The sequence below is a fragment of the Protopterus annectens genome, chromosome 1.part0, assembly GCF_019279795.1.
Source record: "Protopterus annectens isolate FY-2018-M chromosome 1.part0, PAN1.0, whole genome shotgun sequence".
NCBI classification, from domain to species: Eukaryota; Metazoa; Chordata; order Ceratodontiformes; family Protopteridae; genus Protopterus; species Protopterus annectens.
This window is the reverse complement of record NC_056725.1, coordinates 1,511,511,842-1,511,534,051: the sequence shown is the minus strand read 5'-3', so window position 1 is coordinate 1,511,534,051 and position 22,210 is coordinate 1,511,511,842. Positions and strand designations below refer to the sequence as shown.

At 41.2% G+C, this 22,210-nt stretch overlaps 1 protein-coding gene across 3 annotated transcripts in view; it reads left to right on the top strand.

Annotated features, from left to right (window-relative positions):
- ERMARD (ER membrane associated RNA degradation) overlaps positions 1-22,210 on the top strand; it is a 1,319,361-nt gene that overhangs the window by 666,474 nt on the left and 630,677 nt on the right. The gene's annotated exons all lie outside the window — the stretch shown is intronic.

Sequence of the window (22,210 nt, the reverse complement as noted above, 5' to 3'; positions counted from 1 at the left end):
GATTGTGTGTGTGGATAACACATTTTCTAAGACATGTACAATGTCCTTATTGACTCTAAAGCAATCAATAGTACCTTGATTAGTGAAAGTGTGAAATGGCAATTACTTAGGGTACCGTTTGTATTGGAGCTAGATAGCAACCCACATATAACAACAAGAACCAGAAACACTAAAGGCTGTAATATTCTACTATGCAACAGCTGTTGTGACTGAGAGCATTTTTGCTGCTTGCAGTAATGACATTTTTGGTATGCTTTGTCCTTTTATAGTCAGGAGCACATAGTTTTACATTTTCTTGTGTAAATAACTATAAACTGCAATGTTATTAACCTTGCTTACATTTGAATATCATTAAAACCTCTGTCTGATGTTGCCCCTTTCATTCTTCCTCACAATTGGGTCACAGATCCAACCCTCAGATCTGACTGGGCTGCATTTCTACAGACTAGTCTCCAAGCCTCGAGCTCCTGCCTCTTTCCGTCATGCTTTACCCTTTGCCCAGCCCTTCTCATTTCTTGTTTGCCACCAGCTGTGTCAGACGTGGGTTCCTTACAGTCTCAAGTTGTAGGATCGTAGTGAGAATTTTCTCAACTTTTTTTCTTTCATCTAAGTTTAAATTTATTATATCTTTTTCTCTTCTTAACTTTCCTCCCCTTCCTTTAGTCTTTTGCAGTGTCAAGGACCTTTGTGTTCCTGTTTGCTCCCTTTGTTTCTGGGCCTTCGACCCCCTTTTCCTCTAACAATTTTATATTGTTAAAAAAAAAAAAAAAAAAAAAAAAAGGCTTTGTAACTTCTGCTAAGTTCATTTATTCAGTACCTCTGTTTAAGGCTAGTGCATGTGTGTGTGTGTGTGTGTGTGTGTGTGTGTGTGTGTGTGTGTGTGTGTGTGTGTGTGTGTGTGTGTGTGCCCGTTTTTTCAGCTTGGGCCTTAATTCTCTGTATGTCTGCTCGTGTGTGAGAGTAGCTTGTGCCAATCACCATGTCGGAGAAACCGTCTGGGTTTAAACGTGCAAAATGTGGGCACAAAACCCCCCATTCTAACACTCATGACAGTTACATTTATTGCCTTGGCCCTCAACATCTTCTGTCGGCTTGTGCGATCTGTGAGGGATTCAATCCCAGGGCCATAGCCAACTGTAAAAGTAATCTTAAAGGGACTTTTGCCTGCAGAAGCTCTTTCTCCAGGGGCTCAAACCCCCTCCAAACTTTTGGCAGGGCCTCCGGGCCCTAAGAAATATTTGTACAAGCCCTCACTGGCTTCTTCGAAACTGCCTTCCAAATTTTCCAGGCCCTAGGATCTGACATCTCAGGATCCTGGGTCCTCTTCTGCTCCTGTGGCCCCAAAGCACTCTTTGTATCCAGCTGGTGCTTCTACCTCTAAGAGCTGTCCGAAACCATCTACCTCCACATCAAATCCTCATTCCTCTGATCCAAAAGTTTTGAGCCAGTCCCCAGAGAGCTTGAGTAGGTTGGAATCATCTACCCTGCCTTCCAACATTCTGCAGACACCCTCCAGGCATTCCAAGCTGACCTCAGTAGCTTCCATGAGGTCTTCCAGGAGCTTTTCAGAAATTGATGTGACAGGATGATACAGAAGATCCGCAATACTCCGATCCAGATGGGGTTCCTGCCTTCTCCATCCCCTCTGGGGTCTGTGAACATGCCCATTACCACGCAGTTTCCTTTTCCGATCTGACTCCCAGCATCTCAGCCCCAGGATCTTAGCCACATGGGAGTGTCTGTGTCAGATCTGAGGAGGCTTGCATCCTCCAACAGTTGCTGTGACTGCCTCTGCTCCAGTGTCTTTGGATCGGAGTGGGTCTCGGATATGAGCTGTTGCTATCAGATCCGTGTTGAGGGCTTTGGGTCAGAGTTTGTCTGATCTGTCCCTTCCTCTTGGGCCTTCGGCATTTGGCAGCTCAGATCCCATTCAGACTGGAAACCGGGGGTCGAAAGTTCCTGCCTTCTCTTCCTCGGTTGCTTCAACTCCAGGGGAGCTGGAGAGGGATTCTCTGGGCCCTCCGGCTTTCCAGATCATAGAAAAGGCTTTCTCTTCTGTTAAAGATCTGGCCTGTCAGAGCTGCGATCCTCCCTGTCATCTCCCATTAGATCAGAGACCTGAGCCTATCATACCTGGCCAAGGTCATCAGCCCGCCCTATGGGGCCTCCAAGCTGTCCCTCTAGAGGAAGCCCCTTATTCTTCAGAGACCTCTTCTGAGCCCCACACAGAGGGGATCCCTCATAAGAAGACATGCAGGAGGAGGCACATAGACTGCCCACTGGAGTCTCTCACTGAAAACGGACCTTGATGAGGGAGAAGGATGCCCCAGATCACCAACAGAGGATGTCTCCTTTGCAGACATTTTGGAGATCTTGAAGCAAAGAAGTGGTTGATCAGCCCAAACTCTTTCTCTTGAAGAGGCTGTGTTTTTGGATGGTTTTGGGGTGGGCACGTCTACATCTTGGATGACCCCCCCCCCCCCGGCAGACAACATTGTCAGTCTTATGTCTCGCTGGGCCTGGAAGAAGATGGACATGATAGAGCCAATCCCAAAACAACCAGATAAGTTCTTGCCTCCCCCCAAAGAACAACCACATTGGACCAAGGGTATACTGGTTGATGTCATGGTTGTGGCGGCAGCCACCAAGAAGGAGCTAGCTGAGCAGAGCTCCTCTGTCCATCCTCTGAACAGGGAGTCTAGAGTAATGGACAGATTTGGGAAGCACATTTATGCCTCAGCCACCTTCTCTCTGAGAGTGTTAAATTACCAGGCAGACTTTACCCAGTTGCAGAAATATCTAGTCAAAGAACTTTCCGACTCTGTAGCATAGACCATGTCAGTGGCAGACTTTGAGAAAGTATGTCCCTAACTGGCTACTCTTGCCTCCCTGTCTAATTCATCCATGAAGCTCATCTCCCATTCCACGGAGGGTGCCTCACAGTAGCCAGCTCAGGCATTGCAATTAGACAATGTGCCTGGATGAGGCTTTGTGACTTTGTGGAACTCTTCAGGGCTTCTGTTGTTACTAGCCCCTTTGATGGCTCCACCTTGTTTGAGCCCTCCATTAAAGATACCCTTGCCCACATTGAGCAGGAAGGGAAGATCCTATCTGCCATCTGGGTCACATTTTCTACACCTCAGAGTACCTTCTCAAGAAACCAATGAGGTGTTAAGAAAACATGGTTCCAGAAATCACAAGGGTTTTTCCAGGATCACCACAGAGATTGTTCCTCCCGAGGCAGAGGGGGAAGTTTTAATGGCAGAAGCCACCCTGGGGCAGAGGGGCACCACAGAATCAGGTCTTCAGAGAGCCCTTCTCTGACAGGCCCTTTCAGCACTCCTGAAGTGCTACCCAACTGCTCAACTTTGGAGGCAGTCAGGGGGTCAATTTTCTTTGCACCCAGATGCCTGGACCTCTCTAACAAAAAAACTATTGGTTGCTAATAATCATATCCAGAGGTTATTATATTCCCTTCTTCCTTCAGCCACCAGAGACTCAAAAGAAACTCCCCAATGTCCCACTCAGTCAGAGAGAGTATGCATTTCTAGAGATTCAAAAACTACTGCAAAAACAAGTCATCTAAGAGGTCCCGGATGAACAAAGAGGATTTGGAATTTAATCCCACTTCTTTTCAGTGCCAAAGAGAACTGGGACTTCAGACCCATACTGCCCATAAGCAATCTGAATTTGTTTGTAAAGAAAGCGAAGTTCCAAATGGTTGCAGTCCAGTCCATTTTACCTCCTTTGCTAAAGGACAATTGGATGTGCTCAGTAGAGTTACAGGATGTGTACTATCACATCAAAATAGTCTGACACTCCAGGAGTTGTCTGTGCTTCAGGCTGGGAGCCAGTCATTACCATTTCAGAGCTCTGCTCTTTGGTCTCATCACAGCCCCTGTGGTGTTTACCCAATGTGTGTCAGTAGTCGCAGCTCACCTGAGGCTGAAAGGATTCCGGGTGTTTCCATATCTGGATGACTGGCTTCTAACTGCTCTAACCAGGCATCACCTTATCCAGGCTAGAGATTACTTGTTACAAATATTCAGTCCTTTGGGTATCACCATAAACCTGCAGAAATCAACCCTAATTCCGGTGCAGAACTTGGAATTCATTGGGGCCCAACTAGACACCCTGACTCAGAGAGCATCACTACCACCTCATCACATACAAACTCTGAGGGAACATGGGTATATTATTTTCGATCTTCCATCCCCCCAGCAAGACTAGTATTTCAAGCTATCGGGTCTTTAATGGCGGCCACTACACTTGTTCCATTAGCGAGGTTGTTTATGCGAGTACTTCAGTGGACTCTGGCTGTTCAGTGGTCTGTTCTCTAACAACTTCTATCTGTTCCTGTCAAATTGACTCTGATTTACAGAACACATCTTTGATGGTGTCTTCTTTCTGATAACATGATGATCGTCAGGCCTTTCCTTCTCCTGTCCCCCTCAGCCACGATGACCACGGATGCTTCCCAGTTGGGGATGGTGGGTAGCATTTCCAGGGAAAGATGGTTGAAGGTATGTGTACTCCTTTGGAGACCAGATTGCATATCAGTGTTTTGGAGATGAGGGCAGTCTTTCTCACATTGAAGCAAGCCTTTCAGGATGTTCCCCCATTAGGGATGATTGCAATTCACACACACACAGTATGCTGGTGGTTTGGTACATCAACAAACGGGGGGGGGGGGCCCGTTTGTATCCCTTGTGCAGAGAGACCATGAGGGTTTGGGTGTGGGTGATATCTTCAGACCGCTTTCTACTTACAACTCACATACTGGGGAAGTCCACTGTCCTTGCAGACAAACTCAGCTGGTCCATTCTGATCCCTCACAATTGGTCCCTCCACCAGTCAGTAACAGACTTGATTTTCAGCTTTGGGGCCAACCCTGCTGCAAGCTGTTCACTTCCTCTCAAAACAACAAATGCAGCAGGTACTTCGCTTTGATCCCTCTACTGGGGGAGTTCTCTGAGGGATGCTGTAGTTCACTATTGGCCACCCAGGTCTCCTCAACGCTTATCCTCCTCTAACCAATTCAAAAGTTCCTACAGAAAACAAAACGGCTGAAGACCTCAGTGATGCTTGTTTCTCCTGCTACGTCTAGTTTATATAAAACCTTTATGAAGGGTATTTTTCTTCTCTGACCCCAGTTAAAGTTCCCTCCCTGCATGGGATATCACCGTCATTCTCCAAATGCTAACACCGAAACCCTTCAAACCTTCCAGTGACTGTGACTTGAACTCTCTGTCTTGGAAAACTGTCTTTTTGGTGGCTATCACATCAGCCAAAAAAAATTCTGAACTTCAGGCTCTGTCTACAAAACCACCTTACATTATTTTTCATAATGATAGAGTATCCCTTAGTAAGAGTCCTTCCTTTATGCTTAAAGTGGCCACTGAGGTTAACTTTAATCAGTCATTTCAGTTGCCAGTCTTCTTTCCCAATTTTTCTAACAAGGGAGACCAGTTACTGCACCTTTCAGATGTTTATAGACAGCTATGTTTTTGCCTTCATAGGACAAAACATTTTAGAAAGTCTGACCAGTTATTTGTATCCTTTTCAGCCAATCGCTTGGGCCAAGCAGTTTCAAAAATAACTCTTGCTTAATGGATTACAAATTGCATCTCTACTATTTATTCCATAAGTGGCCTTCAATTACCCCGCCCTTGTAAAGACCACTCAGCTAGATCTATCACCAGCCTTTTCTTCCAGAACCTCAATTGATGATATTGTGCTGCAGCCACCTGGTCTAAAGTTCATACTTTTGTGACTCATTAGAAATTGGACATTGTTTCCAGAAACCGGGCTTCCTTTGGTTCTGCTGTGCTCCGGCATATCCTTCCTTGAGGCCACCCAAGGGTTGTTTGCAGCTGGGAACTCTGACCCAGTCGTGAGGAAGAATGAAAGGGACAACATCAGATTTATAAGTTATGTACTTACCATAACTTGGCATCTGTGTTGTCCTCTTTCATTCTTCCTCACCTCCCCTCCCCTTCCAGCTCCTTGTGGCTTTTGGCAGATCTCAGGAATTATTGGGAACCTCTGTTCCCAGTCTGAGCCTCTGGTTCTTTTTGCCCCATTCTTATGTAGTGGTTACCTCTTCTTCGTATTTACATTTTTTTTGGTCAACAAACTTGATCTGAGAAGGCTGGGCAAAGGGTAGAGCATTATGGGAAGAGGGAGGAGCTTGAGCCTTGGAGCCTAGTCTGTAGAAATGTGTCCGAGTTGGATCTGAGGGTCAGATCTGTTACCCTGTTGTGAGGAAGAATGAAATAGGACAACACAGATGCCAAGTTATGGTAAGTACATAACTTATAACTTTACTACAACAATTCGTTTGCATGTCATAATACATCAATTTGAATATATCTTCTTTTGCACATTTGGACTAACTGCCCTGAAGTGCAACATCGGACTATGAATCAGTGCTAGCCTGCACCAGTCTGTGTGTTACTGAATCTGATGCAAAAGCTCACTGCATATAATGCAGCTTATCAATGACTCCCGGCCAGTCTATCTTCATTTTCACATAAAAAAATATCCCTAGGAAATCTGATCTTGTGGGCATATAAATGTGAGCTTCTGCCTGCTTTGCAGAGAATAGGAGTAGTTCAAGACTGCACTGTGAATTTCCTGCATCAGTTTTTTCAAACTGCCTTGTTATAGCACAAGCTGGGGTCAGTGAGCAAAAAAGTGAGGTACTCCTAGGGAAGATAATAAGGCTTTATTCCAGGTGGGTCAGAGTCAAACAACAGAACATTCTAACATATCTGTGAATACATTTGGGCAGATAGACATAATAACACTGGTAATTGAAAAAGAAAGAATCCTCTTTTATAGGGGAGATAATTTCATGGAGAATTCTGGACATGGATGGCATATATAGCAAACAGGAATATCTCTTGATTTCATTATTGTGCTCTAATCACTTTTATCCTAGAATTGAACATATTTGTTATTTAAGACATAGTGCCTTAGCTTTGTGCTTCTGCCTCCAGTTTGCCCTCCTTTGTAAATAATACCTGTGGCAATAGTGATGTACTGGCTTTCTGGTTTTATTAGCTTTTGATCTACATGAAATGGGTTCCTGCTGTACATATTGCACTATTGCCTATAGCAATCAAGCTGTGCTTTTTGTTCCATAACACAAATCGTATGCATTACTGTTTGCTTTGTACATCACTTTTATTTCACTGTGCTCTTCTGTATGTATAGTGCACTGCCAACTTTATTATCTTATTTACTGATTTCAGCTGTTGTTGCCTTTTGGCCTGGGTCGTGTCTAAAAAAGAATCCTCAGACCAGCTCATTTACTTGGATAAGAAACTGAAATAGAAACAACAAAATAAATGAATGTAGTGGGCATTAAGTGTTCTGTCTGAAACCTTACTTCTGGTGTGTATCATGTTAGGGAGATGGATCTCGGAACTGCAGGCCCTGTTATGCAGATTTATTTACATGGTCTATCATAATGAAAAGGGTGTCTTTCAAGTAACCCATTTTTTGCCTAAGGTTTTTTGCAGTATCTCTCAGTTGGTCCATAGAGCAGTTTGCTTTATGTCCTGACTACCAAAATGAAAGAGGTCTACCCTATATACTGTGTGCATCGACAACTGGTATAGTATACCAGAGATACAGATTGTTAGGAAAATAGGGCAGGTTTTTGTGTCTTGAATAAAAGTGAGTAGGAGTGTCTGTAGCCAAACATTGTTATCTTTGTGGCTAACTACTCTGTGTTCTTTTGCCATACATGCATACAAATATTTGGCAATATAACAATACAGTTATTCCCCTAATAAGTGTCCAACTTGTTCTTAAAATTATCATAACTATTGCTTGTTTTAATATAATTTGGCTGTTTCATGTTTCAGCTACCCTCTGAGAACCAATCAGTACATCTCCCATTCGTGTATAATCTTATATGTAGATTGTCTGATGATTCTATACTACTCTTTAATAACCCCAAACATTCCCAGAAAGTAGTTTTCTCTAAATTGTCTGTATACCTCTATAAGGTCTCCTTTGAAATATTTGTATGAGACACAGTACAAGCTCAGGTATTTTAATCTTTTGTGATAACTTTAATTATTGCATCCATGGATGCCCTTGTATATTTCCTCTGTACTCTTTTCAATTTGCTCATGCTTGTTTTTTTATAAGGTTTCCATTCCATTCTGTAGTTTGGGTCTAATGTAAATTACAAATAACATATATGGTTTCAGATTCAATCCTTCCTAATTTTAACAATAATTTATTCAAAATAATTTTTTTCTGTTATTTTCCACAACAAGAAATTAAACTTATGGGTCTGTATGACTCTGGGGTTGTCCTATTCCCCTGGGCTTTAGTAAGCTGGGTTTAGTAAGTTTGTGCCTCCAGTCTTGAGGAATTTCCCAATACTTAAATGACTTAGTGAATAACAGATATAAGAATACTGTAAGATGTTCTTCTGTATCACTGTTGCAGTATTCCTTACAGGAGGGCTCCCCTGCTTAGAGAATAAGCCCGACATCTGGCCGGTATACCAAAGCCTTAGGTTGTAATAAGGGTGTTGTACTTCACGTGTCTGGTCCCCTTGTGTGCCATGGTGACATACAGATATACCATCCTCAGAATTTCTTTGTTGCCAGTCCAAATGACATACTGTTAAATCACGAACAAAGTAACAAACTCCAAAAATCACAAAATGCTGGAACAGATGAAAGAAGGCACACTCAGACCACAAATAAAGTTAAGCGCTTTTCGTTTATGTTGGATCATAAACTTCTTCAGACAATACATTAAAACACAGCCTGCATTTAAATACACAGTAAAAAAGGAATCAACCAATCAACATCTAAAAAAGCATTGATTCAATTAATAACAATTACGAACAACCACCACCCCCTTATTAAAAATCATTGTAGACATACAAAGGTAATTCATCTTAGGTTTACCTAACAGTATTAACTACTAAACTACACAGTTGAATTTAAACTTATTTGAAAAAATAATATATATATAATAAATACAAAAGTGCAAAAACATTTAAAGTGCTTCATCTTCATACTAGGTCTTGCTATTACACCTAGACAATTTAACGCTTTAAATTTCTGAGCCTCAAAATACTACTTAACGCACAGCCATCATTAATACCAGGCTGATGGTAGGCATTAAGCCTGATTTGCCAAGAGAGTTCCAACTCCTCGAGTTTTAAAGAGTCGGGCCCCCCTCTTGGGTTGACATGCACTTGGTCAATAACAATGAACTTAAAAGTGTGCCCAGGAAAAGAATTAACATGTTTCGCTAGGGCATTCTCACACTTAAGTTTCCTAATCGCATAGAGGTGTTCATATATGCGTTCACGGAGCTTCCTCTCAGTTTTGCCCACGTAAAACGCTGGGCATAACTGGCACCTAGCCAAGTAGACAACCATTTTGGAATTACAGTTGTTCCTTAATTTCAAATAGTAAGCCAAGTCATTAACTGAGAATCTATTAGATTCCAGAATATAACCACAATAATTACAGGCTTGGCATTTGTACATACCTGGTGTTCTGACTAGATTAGGTCTACTCCCTTCACAAAAGTTTTTTAGGTTTCTACCCTTTCTGTAAATCACAACTGGGTGATACCCAACGCTAGTGAAAATATTCATGTCACCTTTAAATAAATCCCAGTTTTTCCTAAGGATTTTAAAACAAAGGTCACTATTTACATTGTAGGTAGTAATGAATGAAGTATTAAATCTGTCATGTCCTAAATGATTTTCTGACTGTTGCTCAACCTGGATGTTAAGGGACAAGTTGACAGACGAAGACCCATTAGTTCCATTATTCAACAAAGGAACATAAACTAATGTGAACCGTTTGTGTGTTACTTCTTGAATTAGGTCATTAATGAGATGTGACGGGTACCCCCTCGACAAAAACATTTCCTTAATGAATAGGCATTCATGATTGAAAGCAGAATCAAGTGTGGTAATACGTGCTGCTCGAACTAACTGACCTTTAATGATAGCACGTTTTTGATACTGGGATTTATTTAAAGGTGACATGAATATTTTCACTAACACTTCCAGCGTTTTACGTGGGCAAAACTGAGAGGAAGCTCCGTGAACGCATATATGAACACCTCTATGCGATTAGGAAACTTAAGTGTGAGAATGCCCTAGCGAAACATGTTAATTCTTTTCCTGGGCACACTTTTAAGTTCATTGTTATTGACCAAGTGCATGTCAACCCAAGAGGGGGGCCCGACTCTTTAAAACTCGAGGAGTTGGAACTCTCTTGGCAAATCAGGCTTAATGCCTACCATCAGCCTGGTATTAATGATGGCTGTGCGTTAAGTAGTATTTTGAGGCTCAGAAATTTAAAGCGTTAAATTGTCTAGGTGTAATAGCAAGACCTAGTATGAAGATGAAGCACTTTAAATGTTTTTGCACTTTTGTATTTATTATATATATATTATTTTTTCAAATAAGTTTAAATTCAACTGTGTAGTTTAGTAGTTAATACTGTTAGGTAAACCTAAGATGAATTACCTTTGTATGTCTACAATGATTTTTAATAAGGGGGTGGTGGTTGTTCGTAATTGTTATTAATTGAATCAATGCTTTTTTAGATGTTGATTGGTTGATTCCTTTTTTACTGTGTATTTAAATGCAGGCTGTGTTTTAATGTATTGTCTGAAGAAGTTTATGATCCAACATAAACGAAAAGCGCTTAACTTTATTTGTGGTCTGAGTGTGCCTTCTTTCATCTGTTCCAGCATTTTGTGATTTTTGGAGTCCAAATGACATATTTGATTGTCGGTCTGAACGCTGTTTCGTATGCTGGTTGCCAAGCCGCTTGCAGATAGTTCCCCATTATTTTTTTTTTTTATCTTATTTTATTTGTGGTTGTTGGTTTACGTGTTATCCAGAAAGGGTAAATGCCAGTGGGGGAGACAGATTCCTCGTGAGGACCATCACGAACATTGTTTTGCTTAGGTGCTTCTCACGACCATACTTCTTGCTCTGTTTGTCAGGTGTTTATCTTGAAAACCTTGCATAGTCATCTCTCCTCTTTGGATGTTTACCTTAAGAACCAATGTCTTAAATTGATGGCTCAGGGTACTATGGCAGAATCATTCCAGCCTGAGGGTCAGCTGTCCGGTAAGAAGAAGGTCAAGAAAGTTTGGTCCGTTTCTTCTGCTGTACCGCCTCCATTGCACATCTCTGTTGAGGCTGGTGAGAGCATGAAGGACTGCCTTGTTACTCAGTCGGATTCCTCTGTTGCGACTGCTTCAGAGGCCAACATGGATTTGGCTTCTCGCACATCCCCAGAGCGATCTACTTTCAAATATCGAATGACCAGAATCCTGAACATTATTTTTGTGAGACGAAAATAATGAAAGTTAAAATCCCGAACCATAGACTTTTTCCTCAGGGCAAGTAAACACTTGCCCGAAACTACGAAGTACACACTAAACCATTTGAAACCCACCTAGGTGGAGGGCTATGCCCCCCACACCTCCCGATGTGGGGGGCTGCACCCCCACCCTCCCCCTAATTATATATACCAACTCCAGAATTGCACTACAGTGAGAAAAGGCCATATTTGCCCACGAAAGGCAAGTATTTATTTGTCCTGGGAAAAAGTCTGTGGCTCAGGATTTTAACGTTTTATTAGTTTCATTTCATGAAAATAACATTCAAGATTCTGGTCTTTCAATATTTGAAAGGGAGTCTTCCAGAAGTCTGTACTGGATGTTCAGGGGGAACATCGTCTGATTATGTCCGATGGGCCTAACTGTGTTTTGCAGATCCTTGTTAGGGGGGAGATTCCCACTTCACTTTCTGAGTGTAGGCAGGGGTCTGAGCCACCTAAGATATTTAGGGCTGATGTCCCTTTGGAAAAGAAGCAGAAGACTAAGCATATTTCTCCTACTCCTAAGGATCTTCAGCGTGAATGGCAGGATTTTACACAGGGTTTGTTTAATGCCCTTATGGCTTGCTGTTCCTGCTCCTCTTTGGACCTCTGCTCTTATTAAGAGGCCTAGAGGACAGTTTTTTTCTGATGAGGAAGTAGATTTTGATGATGAATTTTTGGCCTATTCCTCCCAGATTCCCTCTCCCTTGGATTATGGTTTGGAGGAAGATGATTCTACTAGCCCTGATTCTCCTTTTGAGGAGATTTCCTTTGGGGATACTGTATCCTGTATGACAGAGTTTAAGTGGGACTGTACACCAGTTTCTGATGTTCAAAAGATGTATTAAGACCTCCTTCAAATGAAATCTCCCAAGCCCTCTCCTGTTCTTGCTGCCTTGTTGGATATGTTTTCGCAGCTTTTCAGGCTCCCGATTCCCAGCCCCCTGCTCCTAAAAAACAGATAGGTTTTATAAGGTACCTGATGATTGTAAATTTCTTTACAGGTGTCCCTCAGCTGACCATTTTGTTATTTCAGTCTCTTTTGATAAGTGCTGTACACTTTTACCTTCTACTGAGCTGCGTCCTCTTACAAGGACAGCAGAACCAAGGGAAGGTTGGGTAAGAAAGCTTGTACTGCTGCTACTCTGGCCTTTAGGTTTGTGAATTACCAGACCCATATGAACAGGTATATTTTGTCCCTTCTCTCTCTCAAGCTTTTCAGGTTATTTCAGTTCTTGATTCTGAAGGGAAGACTTTGTTCCCCTCTTGGTTAGGGACCTCTACTCAAGTGGCTTACTAGTCCATTAAATGTAGTTTGATGCAGCCGATGCCTCGTCTAGAGCTTCTGTCTTTGGTTCTGTGTTGAGGAGGTACTCCTGGCTTCGCCTTCAACCTCTGTCTAGTGATATCTGTGCCAAGTTGATGGATGCTGCTGAGCTTTTTAAATCTCTTCAGGAAAAGGGTTAAGCTATGTAAGAATTGAAACGTTTTTGTTTCCCCTGTTCCCAAATTACCCTACAAAGTCTGCCTTTGCCTGTAGATAGTCTCGCCCTCCTCCCAAAGGTACAAATGGTGCTATAAGGGCTCCTCCTGCTAAGTCTACTCAGACTCCTTCAGCTCAGAAATCTCTCTTTCCAGATAAGCCAGGTTCTTTCTGGCCATCTTCTTCCCTCCCTTCTAAACCAAGTTCCACTATCTGTTTATCTTTCCCCATCTCTTCTGAATTGGTTTAGGATAACTCAGGATTCTTGGGTTATTTTCATTATTTGTCAGTGGTAGTATATGGTTTGGAAATCTCTTTCACCTTTTTTGGGCATTCCTCAATCTCTTCAGGAAGAGCTGCCCTTCTTTCCAGATGTTCTTCAGAGCCTTTTGTCTCAAGGAACCATCCAAGCAGTTTTCCCCCCTCAAGAGGGGAAGGGATTTTATTCTAGAATTTTTTGGTTCTCAGGAAAGAAGCTACCTGGAGACCCATTCTGGATCTTTCCCCGCTCAATACCTTTTTGAAGGTTCCTTCCTTTCGAATGTTAACCCTTCAAACCTTGTTTCCTCTTCTTCCTCCTCAGGTTTTGCTAGTCTCTTTGGATCTCAAGGATACCTATCTCCATATCCCTCTTCATCCCCTTTTCAGGAAATGTTTGTATTTCTCTGGTGCTTCCTTCCACTTTCAGTTCTCTACTTTGCTCTTTGACCTGTCTACTGCCCCAAGGATCTTCAACAAATGCCTCACCACTGTAATTGCTTCCTGCAGGTTGAGGGGAATTCAGGTCTTCACTTATTTGGATGACCTGCTCATTCAGGCTTCTTCTCCAGAGATTTTGCTTCAGCATCTTCACTATACTATTTGTCTTCTGCAAAGCCTAGGGTTTAAAGTGAATTTCCCAAAAATCATTCCTGACTCCAATTGAGGATCATGTCTTTCTTGGGTGCAGGCTCTGACCATTCCAATGCTGGCACCCCTGCCTCCTTCCAAGGCTTTGACTCTGGTTTCATTCTTTCACTTCTTTCTTCCTCTCACCCCCATTACAGCCAGAGAGTTTTAACGGCCCTGGGATACATGGCTTACCTATTCATTTGCTTCTTCTGGACAGATTTCATATGAGAAAGATCGAGTGGTTCCTGAAGTCAGTCTGGCTTCAACATTGTCATCCTTTAGACTTCCCAATTCCTCTTCTCTCATGTCTGAAGCTAGAGCTTCAGTGGTGGATTCATAAGCTTTCTGTCAACCCAGGACTTCCTTTTCAGCCTCCAGTCCCGACTCAAGAACTTGTGTTTCACATGCCTCAGAGACAGGGTGGGAGAGCTTCCTTCAGCCCTCTGAAGGTTCAAGGCCATCGGTCTCTTCATCAAAGCAAAGACCATATAAATATCAAAGAGATGAGAGCTCTTCTCTTGGTTCTTCAGGCCTTCATTTCTCTTTTCCTTTTAGGACCCCTCAAAATCTTCACAGACAAAAAACACAGTGATGTGGTACATCAACATGCAAGGGGTGGACAAGGTCTTAACTCTTATGCAGACTAGCTCTTCAAGTTGGGATGTAGCTGTCCAGTATCTGGTGACTCTTCAGGGTGTTTATATTCCTTCAGATCAGAACTTTGTGGCAGAGTCTCCGAGCAGATCCATAACACAGACTCATGAGTGGATGTTTCACAGAGATGTGTTTCTGGACTTTGTCCACCAGTGGGATATTCCTCAGGTAGATGTTTCTGCCTTCCCTCTGAACAAACAGTTTCCCTTCTTTTGCACCAGAGTCCCATATCCTCTGGCTTGGAAGGTGGATGCCGTGTCTTTTTTACTGGAAGGGAATGTTTCTTTATGCCCCTCCTCCCCTTCCTCTCATACAGAGGGTTCTGTTCAAGATAGAACAAGATGCATCCACAGTCTTGCTGGTGACTCTGTTTTGGCCCAGACAGCATTGGTTCCCATTTCTTCTGCATTTAGCCATGGGCAGTCATCACAAGTTAACTCACAGGGTGGACCTACTCACACAAGGCAAGTGGTCTCCCATCCATCCCCACTTGTCCACTCTCCAGCTGACACTGTGGGTGATAGGATTTTGATCCCTTTTAGATATCTTTTTTTCTGAGGACATGATCTGGGTTCTGCAAGAGGCCAGAAAACCCACTACAAGAAAATCTTATTTGTCTGACTGTAAAAGATTTTCTGATTGATATCTTGCTAGTAACCTAGATCCACTTTCTGTGGAAGTTCCTTTGGTTCTCTCTTATTTGTGTGAGTTGCTCAGTGCTGGGTTGGCATTCTCTTCTGTTAAAGCATACCTATCAGCCATTTCTGCTTGCCAGCGTTTAACCCCCCCCCACCGGCTTCTAGATTTGAGATCAAGCAATTCCTTAAAGGCTTCCTTCTGTTTACTACCAAAAGCTTGAAAGGCATTTCATTGAATGTCAGTTGATGGAAAGTACAATTTTAAAGATACACAATGCCGAACCTGAATACTATGAACTCATAATTACGAATGCAAAGCATGATTCATTATTATGTGACAGCATTGTGACTGGAGATTGCGGTACAATGAGGACCAAGAATTTACCTTTTTCCTCATTGTAGTGTGATCTCAGAATTGGTATATATAATTTGCAGGGGGTTTGTGGGGTACAGGGGGGCATTGTGGATTGTTGTAATGACCAAACGGTGAAGTACCTTTCAAGCTTTTGATAGTAAACTACATCCTTCATATCAGGCCCCCCAGGAACCCTATTCCTCTTTCCTGGGACCGTAATTTTGTCTTGGAAAATTTGACTCTAGCTTCTTTTGAGCCTGCAGTTTCAGCTTTTTTACAGCATTGTTTTTGGAAGACTGTTCTTCTTTTGGCCCTTACCTCAGCCAGCTGAGTGTCTGAACTGCAGGCCCTTATGGATGTTCCTCTTTTTTTAGTTTTTCATAAGGACAAGGTGTCTCTTAGTACTAATCCATGTTTTATGCTCAAGGTGGTTAATGAGTTGTCTCTTAATCAGTCTGTTCATTTGCCCACTTTTTTCCCCCTTCTCTGCAGTCTGCTATTGAGAAGGTTCTTCACACCTTGGATTTGTATAAACAACTTGGATATTATTTGGATAAAACTAAAACCTTTCGTAAATCTGAGCAAATTTTTGTTTCCTTTCTTCCTAGGTCTTTGGGTTTGGCTGTTTTTAAGCAGAATATTTCTTCATGGATATCTAAGGCCATTTCTTTTTGTTACACTTTCCATGGGAAAGTCTTTCCTCTTCTGTTAAGGCTCATTCTACTTGGGCTGTGGCTTTGTCTGGTGCTTTTTTCAATGGCTTGCAGCCAAACTCCATCCTTGAGCCAGCTACGTGGACATCTGTGCATACATTTACTAAGCATTATAAGCTGAATGTGGTTTCCAGGGCTAGAGATGGATTTGCTAGGGCTTTCCTACATGGATTTTTTGAAGATTGTGCTGGATCTTCCTCCTCCCACCTTTCCTCCTGAGCTTTTATACTCTCCCTTTTGTAAGGAATATTGCAACAATGAAGCAGGAGGACATAGTACAGTTATGTAAAATCATACCATAACAGTCGATGTCCTTCTCTTCACTGTTGCAATATTAACTCCCTCCCTCTTACCCCCGTTTCTTTATTTTTCTCTTTCTGGATGGACATGTTCCTCTGTTATCCTTGGACTATTGTTCCTCCTGTGGCTAACTTAACTTCTAAGGATGGTACATCTGTACTTCATCTTTATGCCATACACCATGCACGGGGAGCACACATGTGACATACAACATCCTTATTACAACCTAAGGCTGTGGTATACTGGCCAAACTTGGGCTGCCCTAGGCAGGGAATCTGTTCTCTAAGGAATACTCCAACAGTGAAGAGAAGGACATCTGCTGCTATGGTATGATTTTATGCAGTCGTACTTTCATGCAGAAATGTTCTGAGGTCAGTATTACTAATTCCATCTCTTCCCTCTGTGTTGCTTGGGTCCAGGTTGCAGGCTACATAGTTCTATCTTCAATGTAATGTATTTTAATTTCAGTATCTGAAGTTACTTGAATGTTGCAAGCACAGCATATCGCCCCTTTGTGAAGCCAAGCTATTTTGCTTAAGATTTTGTAAATATGACTATAATTTGTTGTGTTTTAGAATAAATTTTAGACCTATATATAGTTCATCAGTTTGTATGTACATCTTTACTCCTAACACACATTATGCAAGTATGAAATGGTTTCCTGTCACTCTCAGTATCTTTATATACATTTTCTTCACATTTTTCCTGATGTTGTCTCACACTATGTTTAATTTGCATGTCTAGTTTGTTCCAGTTTTCAAAGTTATAATTCAACCTCATTTCCATTTCTTATATTTTTTGTATCTCTTATCTTAATTATCTTGTTCGTATGGAAATATATCCTCCTAACGTTTTGTGTACCTAGATCCTGATGTAAAACTTAATTTTTGCCTTTTTGCTTTCAAACAGTATCTCATTCAAAACTTGCCACATTCCTTTTACAATTTTCCACTGAGTGCAATTTCTTTTACATAGTGACTGTTTTGCTTCCATATAAGCTGTTACTAATTGGCTCAGATTTCAGCTTGCCAGAATTGCCTAGCAGTTATTTAACCTTTGTAACCCCCATGATCACTGGATACCAGTGGTGGTAAACTTGACATGAAGTAACAGTCATTTCCTTAGGAACAGAAACACTGTCCAGTATGTTCCATTACTTAGTAGGTTTGTTTACAGTTTGCACAACTGTTATTCCTGAACATATGTTGCAAATACTTTCCTTACTAATGTAGCTGAATCAATATTATTGTAGTCTGTTCTTGGAAAATTTAAGTCCCTGGCTACTATTGTTTTTCCCTTCTGTGTTTAATGCAAGAACTCTATGAATTGCTGTAGGCCATCATCACTTGACTTGAGTGATCGATGCACTCCAACAACAAGTGTATACCAAGATTATATATTCCCAGTCCCGAAGGAGGGATGGGCCTCCTTGAAATTGATTACATGTATAGATCTGCAATTGTGGGACTCCACACATATCTGCTGACCTCACAAGGCCCAAATGTATTACATGAGGAGAATAAATCTAAGATGACTTCTCTGCTTAATTTAGCAGAAGCATATCAGCGTCAAGCAAGAATGGAAATCACACCAGAAGTAGATAAAAATTAGGCAGCAACTGAATGTGCCAAAAAACAAAAGAAAGAATATAAGGTGAAGGACCAGATGAGAAGGCAAGAAATGAGGAAAAAGCATAAATATAGTTGCAAGTATAGAAAACTTCTGGAAGAACCTCATGTTGATCAGGAATGAATGCAGGAATGGTTATGGAGAGGTGAATTCAAACCAAGAGATGAAAGATTAATATTGGCAGCCCAAGATAGTGGGCTGCGCACATGTTGGTTTACAAAGTCCATTGAACATATGGGAGAAACAGATAAATGTAGGTTTTGTAAAACCGAATTGGAAACAGTCGCACACCTCATTGCTGGTTGCGACATACTAATGTCAGAAGGACTGTGTATTGAAAGGCATAATAATGTGGCAAGACTGTTGCACTGGAGATTGTGCAAACATTATGGTACTGAAGTTGCTGAAAAACACTGGAAACATGAGCCACAAAGCATCATAGAAAATGAAGAAGTCGACATCACATGGGATCACCCATTACCAACAGTTCAAAAGATATATGCTAGAAAACCATCTAAGTGGTCTAAGAAAAGAAGACAAGAGTAGCATTGCTCATTGGAATCACCACACCCAGTGACTAAAGTGTCTTACGTACAGAGCGACACAAAGTCTTAAAATATCAGGATTTGCAGGCAGAAACGAAAGTAATGTGGAAGAAAGATACCCATACAGTTCCAATAGCAGTAGGAGCAACGGGTCTTATAAATAAGAATCTACAATCGTATTTAGATATGCAACCAATTCATCTAACTCCATACGAATTGGAGAAGGAGACATTACTGGGCACATTGCGGGTGCTGCAAAGAGCACTTTTGGCTGACATCAAAGATTGAAACAATACTAATTTCATGAACTTTAATCGGACTTTGACTTAGGAATGGGGTCCACTCCCGCCATAGTATTAGAAACCCAAAATATTTGGAGAAATTAAAAAGATCGTATTATGTGGCGATGTCCACCCAAACCCAGGTCCCGACTGCCTGTCTTCTCCCCTAACTCCCTATTCTGCTGTAACAACATCTACAAAAAATTTGAAAATCATATCCATGAATATTCAAAGTATAGTAAACAAAGTCTCTGAATTTCATTCATGGATTACTTATTACTCCCCAGACATTATTATTCTTACAGAAACTTGGCTCAAACCACATGTAAAAGACTGTGAAATTTCCCACCTGGCTATACTATCATCCACTTTGACAGATTAAATAAAAAAAGTGGTGATGTAGCAATCATGTTTTCTAACCATATCTCTGTCTCTCCTTCTTTTTTTCTCTACCCAAATTCCTCTCTGCAGAGATCATTGTCTCTCGCTGTAAATTAAATGAGCATAAAACACTATGTATATTGCCATATATATATATTCCTTCAGGAAGTAACATCCTTTATTCTGGAAGACATCCTACACTGGAGATTTTGTTCCATTTCTCATAAAATAATAATTCTTGGTGATGTCAATATTAACTGGCAAACCTTCACATCAGACTACCCTCCAGTAGTATTAATCTATATAGTTTCAGACAACTCATAATTTCTCATACGGACTTCAACAAAGCTAATATCACTGGGTCTACTCTGGATTGGATCCTAGTCTCAAACCCAAACCTTTACAATTCTCCAATAACCCTACCAGACTCCCTCAGTGATCACCATCCCACCTATGTTCAGAGACTAACAACTTACCGTATCAAACAGCACCTTTATGCAGACTATCATAACCTCTCAAATTTCAGTTCCAACATCTTTAACGATATCCTTAATAACATTAATTTGTCCATCCTCTGTTCCCTTCCACTGGATAATGTCATTCTAAAATTTAATACAAAATTTCTTGACATTATCAATAGTGTTGCTGCTATAAGAAAATAAAGAGTTAAATTCACCCTATCCCCTTGGCTTTCCCCTTCCGGTAGACAATTAATGTATAAGAGAGACAAAGGTCACCTGCAGACCTACAAACAACTTTGAAACCTACTGTCTCAGTTTTTGTATAGGTAAAACTGAGAGAACCCTTAGAAGAAGGATTTACGAACATCTTTACGATATCTCCAAGAGGAAAGATACCAATGCCTTTTCTAAACACCTTAGCTCGTGCCCTAATATGCAGATTAAATTTATGGTTTTAGAGCAGGTTTTGCAGGACAATAGAGGAGGTGATTGGGGGAGGCCCATCTGGAGTACAAAGAATTGTTGTGGCAGCTTAGGCTGAACGCAACAAGACCACCTGGTCTTAATGAAAGCAGCAGTATTTCTAGTGTATTGAAATTAAGAAGGGCTAAGTTATGATCTTAGGTTTTTAGAGCCTGAGCTTTTTTAAGGGGTGTTCGCATTTTGCTAGTCATTTTTAGAAAGTTTTTCATGCTTTTTATGACGTGTTTAATATGAGGTTCGCACAATTGCACTTTATTGAATATATTTTTATTAATTTAATGTATGGTACACATATTAATTTTTTATTTTTCATTTTAACTTGGAACCAGTGCCTTTAAAGTTAATTGCACATTGATTTTATTAACACCCTGGTCACATGATTTTATTGATGAAGTATTTAAGCTTGCAAGTTTTAAAATGGATTTATCTTGAAAAAGCCTGGTATTTACCCAGGCGAAAGCGCTTGATTTTATTTTTATTGTTTATTTGAATAAAGTTTCGCGTTCAATAATAATTATTACTGATCAGCTCCTCTTTCTCTAAACTTGTACTCAATGTTTATTTAAGCCACAAAGTCTCTGTTTAGCTTTTCGTCGGTGACTCCTCACCAACTTGCTCAGAACAGGAAATAAACACATTCAACACATCCTGTTTAAATACTACAGTATAACTCCCTACTTTTGCCACCTGTGGTCGGAATACAAAATTTCGATATATTAAAAAGAACATACAAAAAGGCATAAGACTATTTAAAAACATATATGTAAATATAAAAAACACTCCCTTAACGATATAAAATTAAAAAACAATAAGTCAATAGGCAACAGGCTTGACTTGGAAAAAGGAACCAGTAATATGTATTAATCATTAATTAATTAAGGATCGACCTTCCATAAAGATTTAATTTCTCTCTTTGATAAGCATGGGTTCGAGCTCTTAAATTTAATCTGCCATCATTACCAGGAGGCAGTTACCGCTCTTTCAGAGGAGCTAACTATTTTAGATGAAGCCATCAGGAAGGACATTAATTTTTCTAGATACAGATTTGATTACGATCGGATCTACACTAGTATAGACCAGCATGTTTCCAAAATAACTGCTAACAAAGTTAACAAGTTGCAAAGGGACATTAAAGCTTATAAGGAGGCCTTAGCATATCCCAAGCCTCCAAAGTCCCAAGGCAATTATTTGGGTACATTAGCTCGGCATTCAGATGATCGGAATGGAACTGAAGAAGTTAAATCTGATATGGTTAATAATGGCCATGATGGGGGCCCTTCAGATGACCCTACTGAATATAATCCAGTTCGAAGGAGTGACCAGATAGCTTCACTTAATAAACCGGCTAATCCTCCTTTGGAAGGTGAGGGCTCAAATTTTCGGAACGCAGCCTCGTCACCCCAACCGTCTCCGGGACGGAAGTTCAAGAACAGACCCAGGAACAGGAGGAACTGACTAGGATACAGGCTGGTCCTTCTATATCGGGGCAGTCTTCCTTTGAGATAATATTCAACACCGGAAGGGATTTTAAGATATATAATTTTTCCGGGTTTTCTTTTCCTCCACCTCTGGTTGATCTTCTGGCTAAGGGCCTATCGTTCATACCGGCCCGCAGGGCCAATTTGGCTAACATGTTGGTTGACCTAAAATTGTTTACCAGGAAACTGAATTTACATCTCCTACTAGGGGACCAGTGTTCTTCTCCAAAGGCTTTTTCCATTCCTAGCACCTTTAATCCACCCCTGCTTCCTTCAGTCAACGTCTTTGACCAACTATGTGACTTGGACATTCATGCTACCCTCCAAACTAAGAAGAATGTTGGCTTTAATACTACCAAGGAGGAACTGGCTTTGCTTGAACTGTTATGTCACTCGGGGGTCAGAGTGATGCAGCCGGACAAAGGGGGAGGTCTAGTGGCTATGGATGTGGAGGATTATATTAAGAGAATGGAAGCTATTCTGGCCTCTGAGACGTATGATGAGGTATCTAAAAATGAGTTGAAC